The sequence below is a fragment of the Neopsephotus bourkii genome, unplaced genomic scaffold (genome assembly GCF_033783945.1).
Source record: "Neopsephotus bourkii isolate Nb327-2 ecotype Australia unplaced genomic scaffold, CSIRO-AGI_Nbou_v1 NB_1234, whole genome shotgun sequence".
Classification (NCBI taxonomy): Eukaryota; Metazoa; Chordata; class Aves; order Psittaciformes; family Psittacidae; genus Neopsephotus; species Neopsephotus bourkii.
In genome coordinates, this window is record NW_026901719.1 from 1,407,704 (window position 1) to 1,421,970 (window position 14,267).

Sequence of the window (14,267 nt, forward strand, 5' to 3'; positions counted from 1 at the left end):
AATACACTTTGGGAGGATGCTTCAAGAAAGAGCTCCATTAAAGACCTTATTCTGTGCATTCACAGATTTCAAAAGAAAACTGACTACTCAGTATTGAAGGAAAAGCAGAGAAGAGGGAGAAAAATTTCCTCCGTTAGTGCCAAAATCTTCAACTCTTTAAAAAAGAAAAAAAGAAGATCACATCCTGTAGTTCTAAAAGCTGCTGTAAGAATCAACACAGTATTTTTTTTTTCCAGGAAGAAGAAAGTTAGTTTCCCATCAGGCAATCACAGCTAAAACAACTCATCCGCATTGTGATTAAATGAAACTTCTAAAATGCACTCAAAAGCTACATTCATTCCTGTAAGGAAGAATGACCTCCCTCATAATGAACTCCAAGGCTGGCAGCCAGCTTACAGAGGTTTTATAATGACCAGTCTTGGCTTCAGAGTAGCTGGTAGCTTCATTTTCCATGTAGCGTAGATTTGGGGGCCTGCTGAGACATTGAAGAACTGGACTCAAAAGGGTGCAATTGGGGATGGAAAATGATATTTCTGTATTTAAGTAATATATTATAAACCTCAAACTTAGCTTTTATTTTAGTTTTGTATATTCAGATAAGCAGTAGAACTGGACTACTTAAGGCAGCTTAAAATGCTATGTTTTAGTTTTAAATTGTGACATGGGAAGAAAGCTCCTTATATACCAAAGAATATGAGTTGGATCAAGAGATAGACAACACTCCTGAATGTAGTGCGCCTACTAAAATCATAGAATGGTTTGGGTTAGAAGGGACATTAATGATCATCTAGTTTGAACCCTTCTACTGTGGGCAGAGATACCTTCCACTGGGCCCTAAACTTCCTTCTGCACCCCTCTCTGCCTTTTGTACAAACACAGGTCAGGACTAGAAAGAAGGACTGAGCTTTGCCCAGAGCTCCAGATTTAAACTGGAGCAATGGTGGGATCCCCCTGAACAATGATGGGATCCCACAAGTTTTCTCAGTTTAACTGGGAAGGGATTTTCATGTTTGTAAATTCAGCCTTAGGTAGCTGAAGCCTCTTCTGGTATGGATTTGGCCTGAAGTTACTGTACCTTACAATAATACCACCCCTGCTGCTATAGCACAATTCTTTATTTTCAGATTCAATATACTGGACACATTACTGCTGCATTAAACCAAAATTGAACGTACAGTGCTCAGACTTGTGCCTGCAAACACAATTAAATGTTAAGAGTTCAGTAACCAGAAGTGCCTTTCCTATAGATGGATGCACACTTTGCAAAGTTGGGAAAGCAGTTCATTAGTAAGAAGATCTCTCTGAAACAAACCTCTATCCCTTTGGGGTTGTCACCAAACAATTCTCTTCCAGAGACACATTTAATCTCAATTATCAAGAGGGCATTCCATTAATTAAAATTAAGAAATCATAAGCAAAATTATTTGTTTGTATTCTAATGCTCAATGTTTATTTTTGATGGACTCCTGGCTAGAGGACTATAACCAAGCAAAGAACATAACATGGAGTAAACTGGGAGGGGGGATGACTGGAAGAATTCACACTGACCTGTACAGTTTTCACAGATCTTTTTTTCCCCAGTATACATTGTCAGAGGCACAATAGTGGCACAGGAAGACTTGCCCAAGTTAGATACTATCTAGCTTGTGTAGTTGTTAATCACAAGCCAAGTCATGAGGAAAGAGATTCAAGTACATGGGCATTTCATCTGAAATGAAGGGTGAAACACCACAATTTCACTGCAGGCCCCATAAACCTAATCCGTTTTGAAGAGCCTGATTTGAAGCCCCTCAGTCTTGCCTGCACTTTCTCTACAACCATACCCAGCAACAGGGATTGCCTTCAGGCATGCCGTCCTTCCCTCCACTGGTCTGTGTCTGCATCTGTGTTACTGTTCTTTGTAGCCCAGTGATAGGGATATGCAAAACATAAGCCATTTTCTTTCCCCCCACAATTTAAATCTACTTTCTGGCTGCTGAAGCAAGTGCATGTTAAACACATAAGTACCATCTTAAGGCATGAGGAACTCGAGGGAAGAATGTGATTCTGCACTAGCACAAAGTACAGTATGCAATTACAATGCCTAGAAGTATTTTATGTGGAAGATTTACTGGCAAGCCTCTACAGGGCCTGTAATCCCTAGCACAATTTCCTGTCCCATTATTAAAGGAAGATAACCTTTTGGCAATTGTTTTTATAAGACGACAGTAATTCCTCATGATAAAGAGCTTAATTAGAGAAAGATAAAGTATTTAATTGAAGAAAATGAGAGCAAAGTACATTCTGCTTAATTCTCAATTTTTGTAATAATTGATAAAAAAAAAAGTCTTGTAATTTAAAAGAGAGCAAGAAGATATTTAACAAAACACAGGACAGGAATTGCAAAAACACTGCGCAGCCAGCCGCAGATAGCTGGACAGCAGCGTACACATATTTGATTTTGCATTGGGTTGTTTGTGGGTTTCTTGTTAGAAATGAAAGTAACTGTGATATACACTGACTTCTAATGAAATGTTGTTATGGAGCTCTTTATTACCCTGTGACTTGGACACTGCATAACCACGTGCTTCATTTTACTGGGAAAAGAAACCTGAGGAATTCTAATCAAACACAAACAACACAACAAACAGCATGGCCAAAAGTAATCTAAGACATCTTTCCTTAGACAAATGCCATCTGAAGAAGTTAGCAGCTCCCAACCTCAGTCAAAAGAATCCTTAAACCCTAAAACATGTGACAAACTGAGAGGCACAGAAGATTATGAAGCATGAAGGCAAGGATAGGCATCAACTGCTCCATGCCTGTAGGCACTCAGAGTTACCACAGCAACATGAAGGCTGGAGGAGGCAGGAAGCAGCAAGGAGATATCTAGGACTGCAATGCTCACACCCTCCCATTCCACAGTTCTGAGACATTTAAACTGCAGAGGAAGGACCGCTAGAAAATACACTGACAAATCAAAAAATACATCCACCAAATGTTAAGTGGACTTTGCACTTGGCTTGACTTCCGCAAATACCAGCTCCTGGATCAATTTATAGACAGTTCTACCCATCAAAAGCAAAACACAGGCTTAAGAAAAGGGCACTGAACAGCACACCTCAATCAGCAGTTAAGGATGGATCCCAGCTCTGTGTCAGTTTGAGGTTTCCCTACCATATGATGTGGTAGTCTATATACAGGCATTGCCAGGTGTACACTTGCACAGAGTGCCCTGGACAAGTTGCACTGGCGTGACACCCCAAGCTCTCTCTCAACAAGGAAAACCAAAATGGATTCTTTGAAGATAAATGTCTACCAGGTAGCCAGCAAAGTGATAGAATACAAACAAGTCATAGCTTGCCATCCTGTAGCCTGCCTCTTAATTACTTGCAGATAGCACATGCTAATGAAACACTTCGGGCTCAATGCCTTTTCAGGGAGCAGCAACTGCTACCCCAGGCAGGTGAAACGGAGTAAAGCCAATCCATGTCTGGAAGCAGAAGTCCTAGGATTAAACAAAAACAAGCAAAAGAACCATGTTGTCCATTTGACTGGAGGGAAAATTTTAAGAAGAAAAACTCCCTTCAAAACATGAAAGGCAAGTCAGGAACTCATCCCAGAACAGGAGTTGATATGCATAAGTGCTGCCCACCGCTGAGTACTACACACAGGGCTGGCAAAGAGAGTAAAACTGGCCTGACGTGGGAAAGCACCAAACTCTTGGGAAGTTCTGCAGTTGAGATCTGGTTTTCATTATTTAGATCCTGAATTGGCAAGGTGTGAAAGCACAAGAACAGACCTTAGACACCCTGGACACTTAGGTCGGGCGTGTGCATAGGCCTCATCAGCAATGTAATCTATGCAGTAGTTCACACAATACTCCATCACATGTAGAAATAACACCACATTTAACACGTATCACTTATCTGGTGGACCTGAAAAATAATGTTAGGCACACCTAGAGGTAAAAGATGCAGACAAATGTCTCTTTCTGGGTCTACTAGGAAGAGGCACCTGCCCCCCTGCCTGCCCTGAAGCGCTCGTCACCCCACATCTGGGCAGGGTAGGTGCTGCTCCCCCAGGGCTGCCACTGCCAACCCCACAGGAGCCAGGAGCTGTCAGATGAGCAGCTGAGCGAGCTAACAAACATCCGGGTGCTCGCCTGTGGCTCACGTGCAGGGTCCACATCTATCTCTGCCCAAAGGGAAAAGCGTTTCATGGAAGCATTTTCTCCAGATGTTAAACTAGTTTCTAGAGCCAAAGAGAACCCAGAAATGTGTCTCTTTACTTGGCCTGGCCTCAGAGCCAAATGCGAGACACTCATGGCAAACCTGGGCTCGTGCCAGTGGCCATTCGAACGTGGAGCTTTTTCCTCCTTTCCACCACAACCAGCTTGAGAGGTTGACATTCACGATCATAAGCATGCACAGATGCAAAAAAAAAACCAACAAAAACAAAAAAATGGGAATGAGGAAACCAACCTTTAGGACAGTTACAGAAGGCTGCAGAATGAATTGGCGTCTCATCCCTCCTGAATGGAGTCACCAGGTCTCCAAGAAAACAAACTGATAATCTAAGGCAACATGCAAGCCTGAGGAACACGCATTTCAAGGGCACATACAGAAACAACACTTTCAAAGGACTAAATCCAAGCCCTGCTGAAGCCCAGATGAGTCCCGTAATGCTACTGACAGCTAATTTTGCTCACCTGTGAACTTCAAGCTCTAGCAAGTTTTTGCTCTGCATCAAACAGAAGAAATCCTCCTCATCTCTGTGAAGTTTATCAGTAAGGGCATGCAGTTATGTAAAGGATTATCCAGTTAATTTTCATTCATCTGCTTTCTTCTAACTAAATACATTTTGTGTTCGTTGGAAAGTATCCAGGAAACAGGTCATATATGAGCACTGTTACTAGAAACCACAAGAACAAGATACTTCTGAAATACGGGATAAACATTTCAAGGCCTTGTTACAGTACATGCACATACATGGGGAAATTATTTGTTTAGGGACTAATCTGAAGTGATAAATAGTATCTACATGGCACTCAGCTGGACCGAGTGCTTTCCAATCCCCCTCTTTTCCTCTCCTGCAGTCGAGAATCTGTTCAGACCAATTCACTTACAGAGATCCCAGCTGTAAAAAGCTCTCTCCCTTTTGTAATACATACTTAAGCACCATTCTTGAATCACACTCACTAAATATGCTTTGCCAGCTCAGAAGCACACCAGCCAGCACAGGACAGCTGGGTAGCATATGGCCCAAATACGAAAAGCCAGTAATGCACAAATTACTTGCACCATCTCCTGTGCACCTGAAGAATTTGCAAGCTGGACTCCCCTGAAAGCACCTCCAACAGGAACTTTGAACCAAGGCTACAGGAGGTTGCTGAGATGGTTTCACAGGACCCTGCCTAACTGGAAACAGAAGCATAGTTTTCTTTCCAACTGACATCTCAAGAGGCTTGCTGCTTTCTGTAGTGCAAAGCATGTGTACAGGAAAATACGAGGTCTGTCATATGACCTTCAAGTCTTTCATAATCATTTTGGGGAAAAAACGCATCAGCCCTTGGCATATCAGGTGTCCTTTTTCTGACCAAAATGTGATGTCTGTTTTGTTTTGGTTTATTTTAACAACTGAAAATCATCATTTTTCCAAGCAAACAGTTGTGTAATCTTTTTTTTTTTTTCCCAGCATCCTTGTCTCTCAGACCTTACATTGCCATATTGGTAAAGCAATGGCGGGTGAGATTATGGAAGTATTAAATCTATTGCTATCCTGAACCCAAATCGGTTGACTTCATTTATATTGTGCAGAGCTTGGCTCTCTTCCTTAAAAACATTAAATTAGCATTTAAAATTGAAATTAATTCCCACTATTTATACTGTACTATTTGTCACAAGCACTACCAGATTTCTTTCTGAAAGTGGTTGAACAAAGCGTTTTACTAGCACACAGCCCAGTCTTAGATTTAAACTTAACGGCCATACCCCTCCAGTGTTCATATACTGTGTTTTGAGACAATGCCTATCATAAAATGGCCCACACTTCAGGCAAAGGGTGAATAAAACAGCCATAAACGTAAGTGATGTTCTGTGTAATTTAAGATGGGTTTTTATGAGCTTTCACTGAAGAAATACAATACGGTTTTTAATACTGAAAAAAAAAAAAACAAAACAGAGGGATCTGCTTAAGAAACACATTTTCCTTATTTTTAAGGTCAGCTTTTAAGCAGCTGTATCTGATAAACATTTTATTTCCATGGTATGGAACACAAAACACTAATGACAGATCCAGTTACTATTTTAATTAACTTCAGGGCTTTAAAATATGGCCCTATTTTGACACAATAATACACAGTCATGTTTGTTAGGAAGATCATTAGCAATGCTAAAGGGATACATACATAGCTCTAAAGCAACTGTTGAAGCTCTTCAAAGCAGGTAAAACATGCAATATACTGGGCTGTTCATCTTTACATCAGCAAATATTTTCCAGTAGGCTACCATAAAGTTTAAGAACTATCCACCCTTAGTTTAATCCTGTAGAAGACAAAACTCTCAAAGTCCTTGATATCTGGGTCAAACTTTTCACTCTGGCCACCACCATCTATTGCCCTCACCAGTGTAACTCCACTCTTCTGGAGAAGACAGCAAGTACAGCTGCAGTCCTGCATGTCCTTACTCCACAGTATGCACCATCCCACAGATGGTGCGTGAAACATCTCCACCTCAGCCAATTTCAAATTCACTCCAGAAGACCAAATCACCAGGAAGCAGATAAGTAGTGGAAACATCCACTGACAAGTACTGAGAAGTTAGACTTCTAAGGGATCAGTGAGTGGTATTTGCACTTGCTCCTGCTCCCAGTGTTGCCAGTGTCCCCAAACCACATGATGCCTCATTAATAGCACAGCCCTAGTCAGCACCAGTGTGAGCTGCTGGGTTGAGAGATCAACTTTCTCATAGAAAAACAGGGGTGTGAAAGGCCTTTACACCCAAGTGAGGTCTGCATGCACACATCTATGGGGACCAAAACACTGCGGCATGCCTGTACTGGACATTTGCTTATTGCAACCATAAAGAAGACATGTCACTGTTTAGTCACTTGTTCATCAAGTTAAGAGAGGAGGAGGTGAGCTATCTTCACTTTCCTTACATTAACACTTCTATAATGCAGCAAGTCAATACAGGACACAGAACATTACCATGTGCAAATGTGGCTCACACTGTTGAGTAATACCGCTATTTTAAACCCTCTGCTGCTAAGCAACACTGACAGTATGGTTAGAACATTTTGGAAATACCGAATGCTTCAGTTCCTCACCCCCCACACACGTACAAAAGCTGCTTCTGCACTGAACATATATCCAGAAGCTATTCAAAGATAGGGTTTCAGTTTTGACTAGGCTAGATCTTCAGAGCATTGCAAGGACACTGGTCATACTTGCGCAGAAGCAGCTCCTTAAGAGATGTACAAACATGATCCTCTAATTTTTGTTTAGGCACGTCAAAGTCACCATTCCTGGAAAGACTCAGCAGTGAGCTGCTTGTGTTGGACCCCTACAGCTACAAAAGCAATGTTCAGTCCCCTTAGAATCACAGAATCATAGAATGGTTTGGATTGGAAGCAGCCTCAAATTTCACATAGTCCAACCCCCTGACATGGGCAGGGACACCTTCCACTAGAGCAGATTGCTCAAAGCCCTGTTCAGCCTGGTCTTAGACACTGCCAGAGATGGGGTAGCCACAGCTTCTCTGGGCAACCTGTTCCAGTGCCTCACCACTCACACAGTAAAGAACTTCTGCCTTATGTCCAAGTTAAATCTACTTTCTTCCAGTTTAAAGTCATTCCTCTTTTTCCTAGCACTACGTGCCCTTGTATAAAGTCCCTCTCCAGACTAACTAAAGAGCAACACAGGTCAGGATCACCTCCAAATATAATTCTTACTTGTAACATCTAAAAAAAAGGACAGTTTATGCTCCTTCTTTTAAGAGCCAGAAGAGTATTTGTGACCAGCACTACAACCCAAAGAAGAGTTACTAACTGCGAATGTAAACATTTTCCAACGCTTGCAAAGCAACAGGGACATAAGAGAGCCTGGGGAAAGCACAACATTAAATGTCTTTGGAGGCAGCCAAGGTATTAAAAGACTCTGGTGAAACCTCACTTACTTTGTGAGGAATGCTTATTTTAAACTTTTTTATTTACCTACACTTCAGTAGGAGAAAGGGTGAAAACAAGTTTGGAGGGCTCTAGCCCAGCAGCTATCAGCAGTCAGTCACTTGAAATTGGTCTGACTGCATGGAGGGCTTTTTCACTCTAGTATTTACCAAGCAACCTGACACCCATTAACTTGGTTTTCTCTTGGACAGAGCCCTTCACAAGGCTTGTCCATGTTTCCTCACTCAGAAGCATACCTCTGAGATACCAATTAAGAGATGTTGCCCAATTTTGACAGCACATACTTCAAACTTTTCATAAGCTTATTCCTCTCATTGCTATTCTAATTTATTCAGGAGTACTTTATTTTGCCACAGACATTAGCAAGGTTACAAATATTCACGTCTCTCCACCTATTAATTTTATGGCATCTTTCACTTCATCATATTTACCCATCTATTAACATACATGGATGATTTCATTGGTAGTCATTTCTGCTAACACCCTTTTAGACATTTGTGACTTCAATACTGGTGATGTAGGTGGCTGGAAAGATTTGTTTGTCTTCCTCCTCCTTCCTGCAATCTAAAATTAAAACTATGTGACCAGGACAGTATGCCTCACACATCTTATATTTCTTTGACAGATAGCACAGGTCTAGACCCAATTTCCACGCAAAAGTGAATCACAGAAGAATCGAAAGGCAAAGCTTCTCTTAAGGCACATTGCATGCTCCTGGGGAGAAAGTGATGTAAGACAGATGTAGACTCCAAATATGGGTGTCGTAAAGATACTATTAAGCAGAATGTTTGGAAAAAAATATTTTTATCTTCCATTTGACCGATTTTTACAGGAACAGCCCCTAATTTGGTCAGACGAGAACTACAGTACTGTGTGATTATGCTGTAGTTGAATATGGTCCTCCTACCTACGGAAAATGCATTTAAGATGGCATCTCTTTCAACCATTCTCTGCTTATTCCAAAATAAGGTCCAGCAGTCCACTTTCTATAACCAACAGAGCCTGGTAATCCTAATCCCATCATATATGTCTCCCTGATCTGCAATATGACTATCCTGAAGATCAACTGTTGCGGAAGACAACATCATTCAAGCACAGTGGCCTTCAGCCTGCAGTATTTAAAAGCCCTCTTCAGCTATCAAAAGGCAACTCTTTTCTCTCTTTTCATCACAATGAACTGCAAAACAAGAGACTACAGCATGACTAATGAATCCCTGAATTCCCATCTGCCAACACAAGTCAGTCAGTGTTTCACTCATTCGCCCCCAACTACTTAGCGCTCTGAAGCTTCTGTTGAGCACTGCACCTGATCCGCTCAAAATGGGATCACTGAGAACTGCAGCACATGCTATGCCACCAAATCTTCCTGGCAGGGCACTGGGCACCTCTCGCTTGCTTGTGCTGTTAGACAAAAGGGCATTTTTGATAGCTGTCTATTCTTTTGTTCCACCATCAAGTTTCATCAGCTGTAAATCACAGGAAAACCAGAGAGTTCACTTTCATTTCCACATCCAGTATCAAGGTTTACCGTCATTGCTGCTGGAGTATGAGACAAGCATAGATCATTGTCTTGTATGTAATTTAATGATTTGCTTGCAATATTTCTGTTCTCATTAGAAGTCTCTTCCTTACATTAAAACCCTCAATGCAGAGGGAAAAAAAAAAAAAAAAAAGCAAAGCTGCTTTCTGCAATTTCTTTTCCGCAATTTCCTGCCAAATTTAAACACCAGGATGAAAAATTGAGCAATTAATTTAGATATGCTTGAAACAATGGACCATCAAGCTCCAAACTACTGAAACGGAGAGGACATCTATGTCCTCTCTCACTTTTCCCTCAGTCTCCCAACAGTGGTTCCACCAAATCTGAAATCAAACACTGCTGTAACTTTGCTGACAGATAAAACCTAGAGTACAAGTAACAGCAGCAGAAAACAAACAACTAAAGGTAGCATAGAGGGGTCTCCACAGCCATTTTGATGCAAGTTTGCTCCACCTGGTGAAATGCTGAAATGCAACCAACCCACTGAGCATACCTTGGCCATCCTGCAGCCCTGCTGCGTGAGGGTATTCTTGTTTTGTGAGAAGCAACTATACTGTAAACTGCTGTGATCATGAGCAAAAGTCTTACTGCATTAGCACCTACAAGGCTCAACTAAGGAGAAGGTTCCTGTTGTGCCAGGCATGTCAGAAAAGAGCAAAGCAGAATGCTGTAATCCTAGACTGAACTCTTTGCTATACAGACAAGTTGCAGGAGCTGAACAAAGAAAACAGAAGGGAATGTCCCTCAACTGAAAGATAAAGCAATAGCAAAATCAGGGCACTTTTTATCAAAATCTGAGCCTTCAGTCAGATGTTCAAGATCATGGCCAGCCTGCTACTAGGTGCACTCTGGAAAAGAGATGTTTAGCTAAGCATTGCTTTTCCAGGCAGGGAGCTCTTTCCATGTGCGCATGGCAGCGCTACAAAGAATCACAAAATGGTTTGGGCTGGAAGGGACCTTGAAGGCCATCCAGTTCCAACCCCCTGCCATAGGCAGGGACACCTTCCACTAGATAAGGGTGCTCAAAGCCCCATCCAACCTGGCCTTGAACACTGCCAGGGATGGGGCAGCCACAAGTTCTCTGGGCAACCTGTGCTGGTGTCTCACCACCCCACAGTAAAGAATTTCTTTCTAATGTCTAATCAATATGTCCCCTCTCCCAGCTTAAAGCCATTACACCTTGCCCCACCACTACATGCCCTTCTAGTAATTCCCTTTCCAGATTACCTGTAGGCCCCTTCAGGTACTGGAATGCAGCTCTAGGGTCTCCCCTGAGCCTTCTCTTCTCCAGGCTGAACAAACCAAACTCTCTCAGCCTGTCTCCACAGGAAAGGTGCTCCAGCCCTCTGACCATCTTCATAACCTCATCTGGATTTGCTCTAACAGGTCCATGTTGCTTTAACAGGTCCATATTACTCTAACAGGTCCACATCCTTCTTTTGTTGGGGTACACAGAGCTGGATGAAGTACTCCAAGCGGGGATAAGAACTCATGTGCATAAAAAAGCACAATGAAAATCAACAGAGTTGTTTGTGCAAGGATTTACATCCACACCAAGCTGGTGGCAGAATACCTTGCTTGTTTACATGCATAAGAACAAAAAACTGATCAATTTTCATGCTTCTGGGAATATACTTAGTAACAATCCAGCTGCAGGTTAGCTCAGAGAAGGCACATACCATGTATGTATGCATAAGATACTGCAATTAGGAAAGGGTTGGTTCTTCTCCTCATCACTTTTTGTTAAAAAAGATACAGTGGTCAAACGTGGCTTAAATAATAGTGACTCTTCAGTGTTGTCAAAGAAGTCAGTAGGAACACACTAGTCATGCTGTCAGGAAACACAAAGGACGAGGGAAGGACAATGGCAGTCACTCATTTTTTTAAATGACGTGCTGCAGCAAGACTTTGAGGCAGCGCTTCCCTTAATGAAAACGGCAAATATGGTCAAATACCCATCCCCCCTTCTTTCTGGTTTTCCAAACAGAACAAACAACAAATGTTAAGTAGCATCACCCACCCTGTATTCCTCCAGAAACTCTTCCAAGAGCACCTGATTATAGAGGATGATGCCTGGCCTCTCAATTTCTGATGCATCATAACCAAAGCTGTCATAGAAAAGGAAAACATTCTTCCTATGAAACTGGGAGCAATTTGTTTCCATGGCAGCAAGGACAGTGATGAGCAGCTCTGGCAAACAGCTTGAGAATTATCAGGAGCACAACATGGATCATATGATTTACATACAACATAAATAGTGCAGGAGGTGACAAGAGCAAGCAATAGCCTTTGAAGTATGAGAATGATAGTGCCAATCATCAGATCTAGACTTTTGTCTTTCCTTTTTGTCCCTGTGCAGAATCAGAAGACTCAGCTCAGATGGATAAACAGCACTGGAGGAGATACGATGACATCTCTGAATCATAATGCTGTAATCCCAAAGCAGGCTTGCAACAGCCAACATCTGTGTGAGAACAGCAGTAATTTAAACAATTTTCAAAGGGAGGCATAGTTTGTTTATTCTGTACTCTGCAACACTGTCAACTGTTACCTGAAACAGTCGGACAGACACTGTACTATCCTGTTTGCGGAAGTTGCACATCTAAAGAAACATTTACTCAAAACTCCTTTTCATAGAATCACAGAATGGGTTGGGATGAAAGGAACCATGGTACACCTTCCACTAGACCAGGTTGCTCAAAGGCCATGTCCAACCTGGCCTTGAACTCTTCAAGGGATGGGGCATCCACAGCTTCTCTGGGCAATTTGTTCCAGTGCCTCATCGCCCTTATAGTAAAGAACTTATTTTATTTTTACTGTCTAAATCTACCCTCTTTCAGCTTGAAGCCACTACTCCTTGTCCTGTCACTACATGTCCTTGTAAAAAGTTGCTCTCCTTTTTATCAGTGAAATGAGTGTTATCCATCCCCAATTTTGAGGGATTGAGACACAAATCCAGAGCAACACAAACCCATGAGAAGAATTCAAGCCAGGCTCCCAGTCATCTGTCCTGAACATAGGATTTCATCCCCTCCCTCCACCTGTGTGTCCCTAAACGCCCTAAGCTACTAGAGGATCCCACTTTAATACTGTTGTGACTGCTCTCTTTATAACTTTGAACTAGAATTTTGGTTACAAAACTACCTGAACTAGACACAATGATTCTCCAACAGCTGCAGCAGTTTCTGAAACAGGACATTCGTTTATAAAAAAAAAACAACAAAAAAAAAAAAACCCAACAAAACAAAAAAAAAAAAAAAACAAAAAAAAAAACACAAAAAAAAACAACATAAGAACAACAAAACAATCAAAACATCCGAATTCTGCAACTTCAAAAGTACAAAAAAGTTGCACACTGTGATAGAAGATTACACACCCTGTAAAGTTTTTCTACATGGACTCATTTTGTTTATTATTAATACTGCAGATTGCTAGGAGGCACATTTTGAGAGCAATATTGCTAATGCCTTTGACACTGCAACCTTGAAGCCACCCTGAAGTCTGAGTAGCATCACAGCTATGCCAGAGCTAATCCACTTTAGAAAATGAAGACGAAATCCCTCACTTGATATTTCTGAGAACAAGGTGATAAAGTTTTAACAAACCTACTATTGAAGGTACTCTGTGTAAGACAGCTCAGAAAGTTTTCATGGAGATTATATCCAGTTATACATATGTTTTATCCAGAGCCTCCCCTCAACTAATGAGAAGTGTGCCAGAGAGAAGCTTTGAAAGAAGCTAGACCTGACTTCTTCCTGTTCAGAGAACTCTCTTTTGCAGCCATTGCCTGGTCTTGAAATAATAGCATGGGAAGAGAAGCACTATGAGGGTGCATTCATCCCCCAGGAAATAAACATGTCCATATGTATACACAGAGGACAAAATATCTATAGCATGATGTTTGTGGGAACACGGGAATAGGAATTTTGTGTTACTTAAAAATGTAAGTAATGATGCCCAGCTGTGTCAGAGCAATAGCCATCTAGCCCAGTGTTCTGACTCAGAGAATGACAAAAGCAGATGCTATTTAGAAAGATCATGCAAGCCTGGCCATTTTTTGCAGCTCTTATACTCCCTGAGGATTCAGAACTGCTATACTAAAGAAGCTAGGGGGTACTTGGAACTTACCACTGAAATTTTCCCTGAGATCCTAAATCCCTTCCTATCTGTAAATTACAGCCTTACAGAATTAACCCTTGCTGTGACACAGGCTGCAGATCTTGATCAACAGCAGTCCACAGATTTCAGTAACACAAAAATGCCTCAAAAGAAGACACAGGCAAACATCTGCAACACATTAATACTTATAATAATTTTTCCTTTTATTATCTGTGTATTCCAAATAGAGAAAAATCCTCCTTTAAGTTTGCTCAATTCCTATTTGTTTATCTGGGAGCAGCTGAAGGTAACCCACCATCTTTACAATTGTTCCTCCTGAGTTTACACTCTTGGACCACACTTCATTGCTTCCACAGTATGACAGCAATACGGGGGGACCAAGAGTTTGCCACCACCATATTGCACAAAATCAAGCTCCATCACCTGAGTTTATTGTAGCTCT

At 41.6% G+C, this 14,267-nt stretch overlaps 1 protein-coding gene across 2 annotated transcripts in view; it reads right to left on the reverse strand.

Annotated features, from left to right (window-relative positions):
• Positions 1 to 14,267, reverse strand: part of GPM6B (glycoprotein M6B) — a 111,431-nt gene that overhangs the window by 60,161 nt on the left and 37,003 nt on the right. The window lies entirely within an intron of this gene.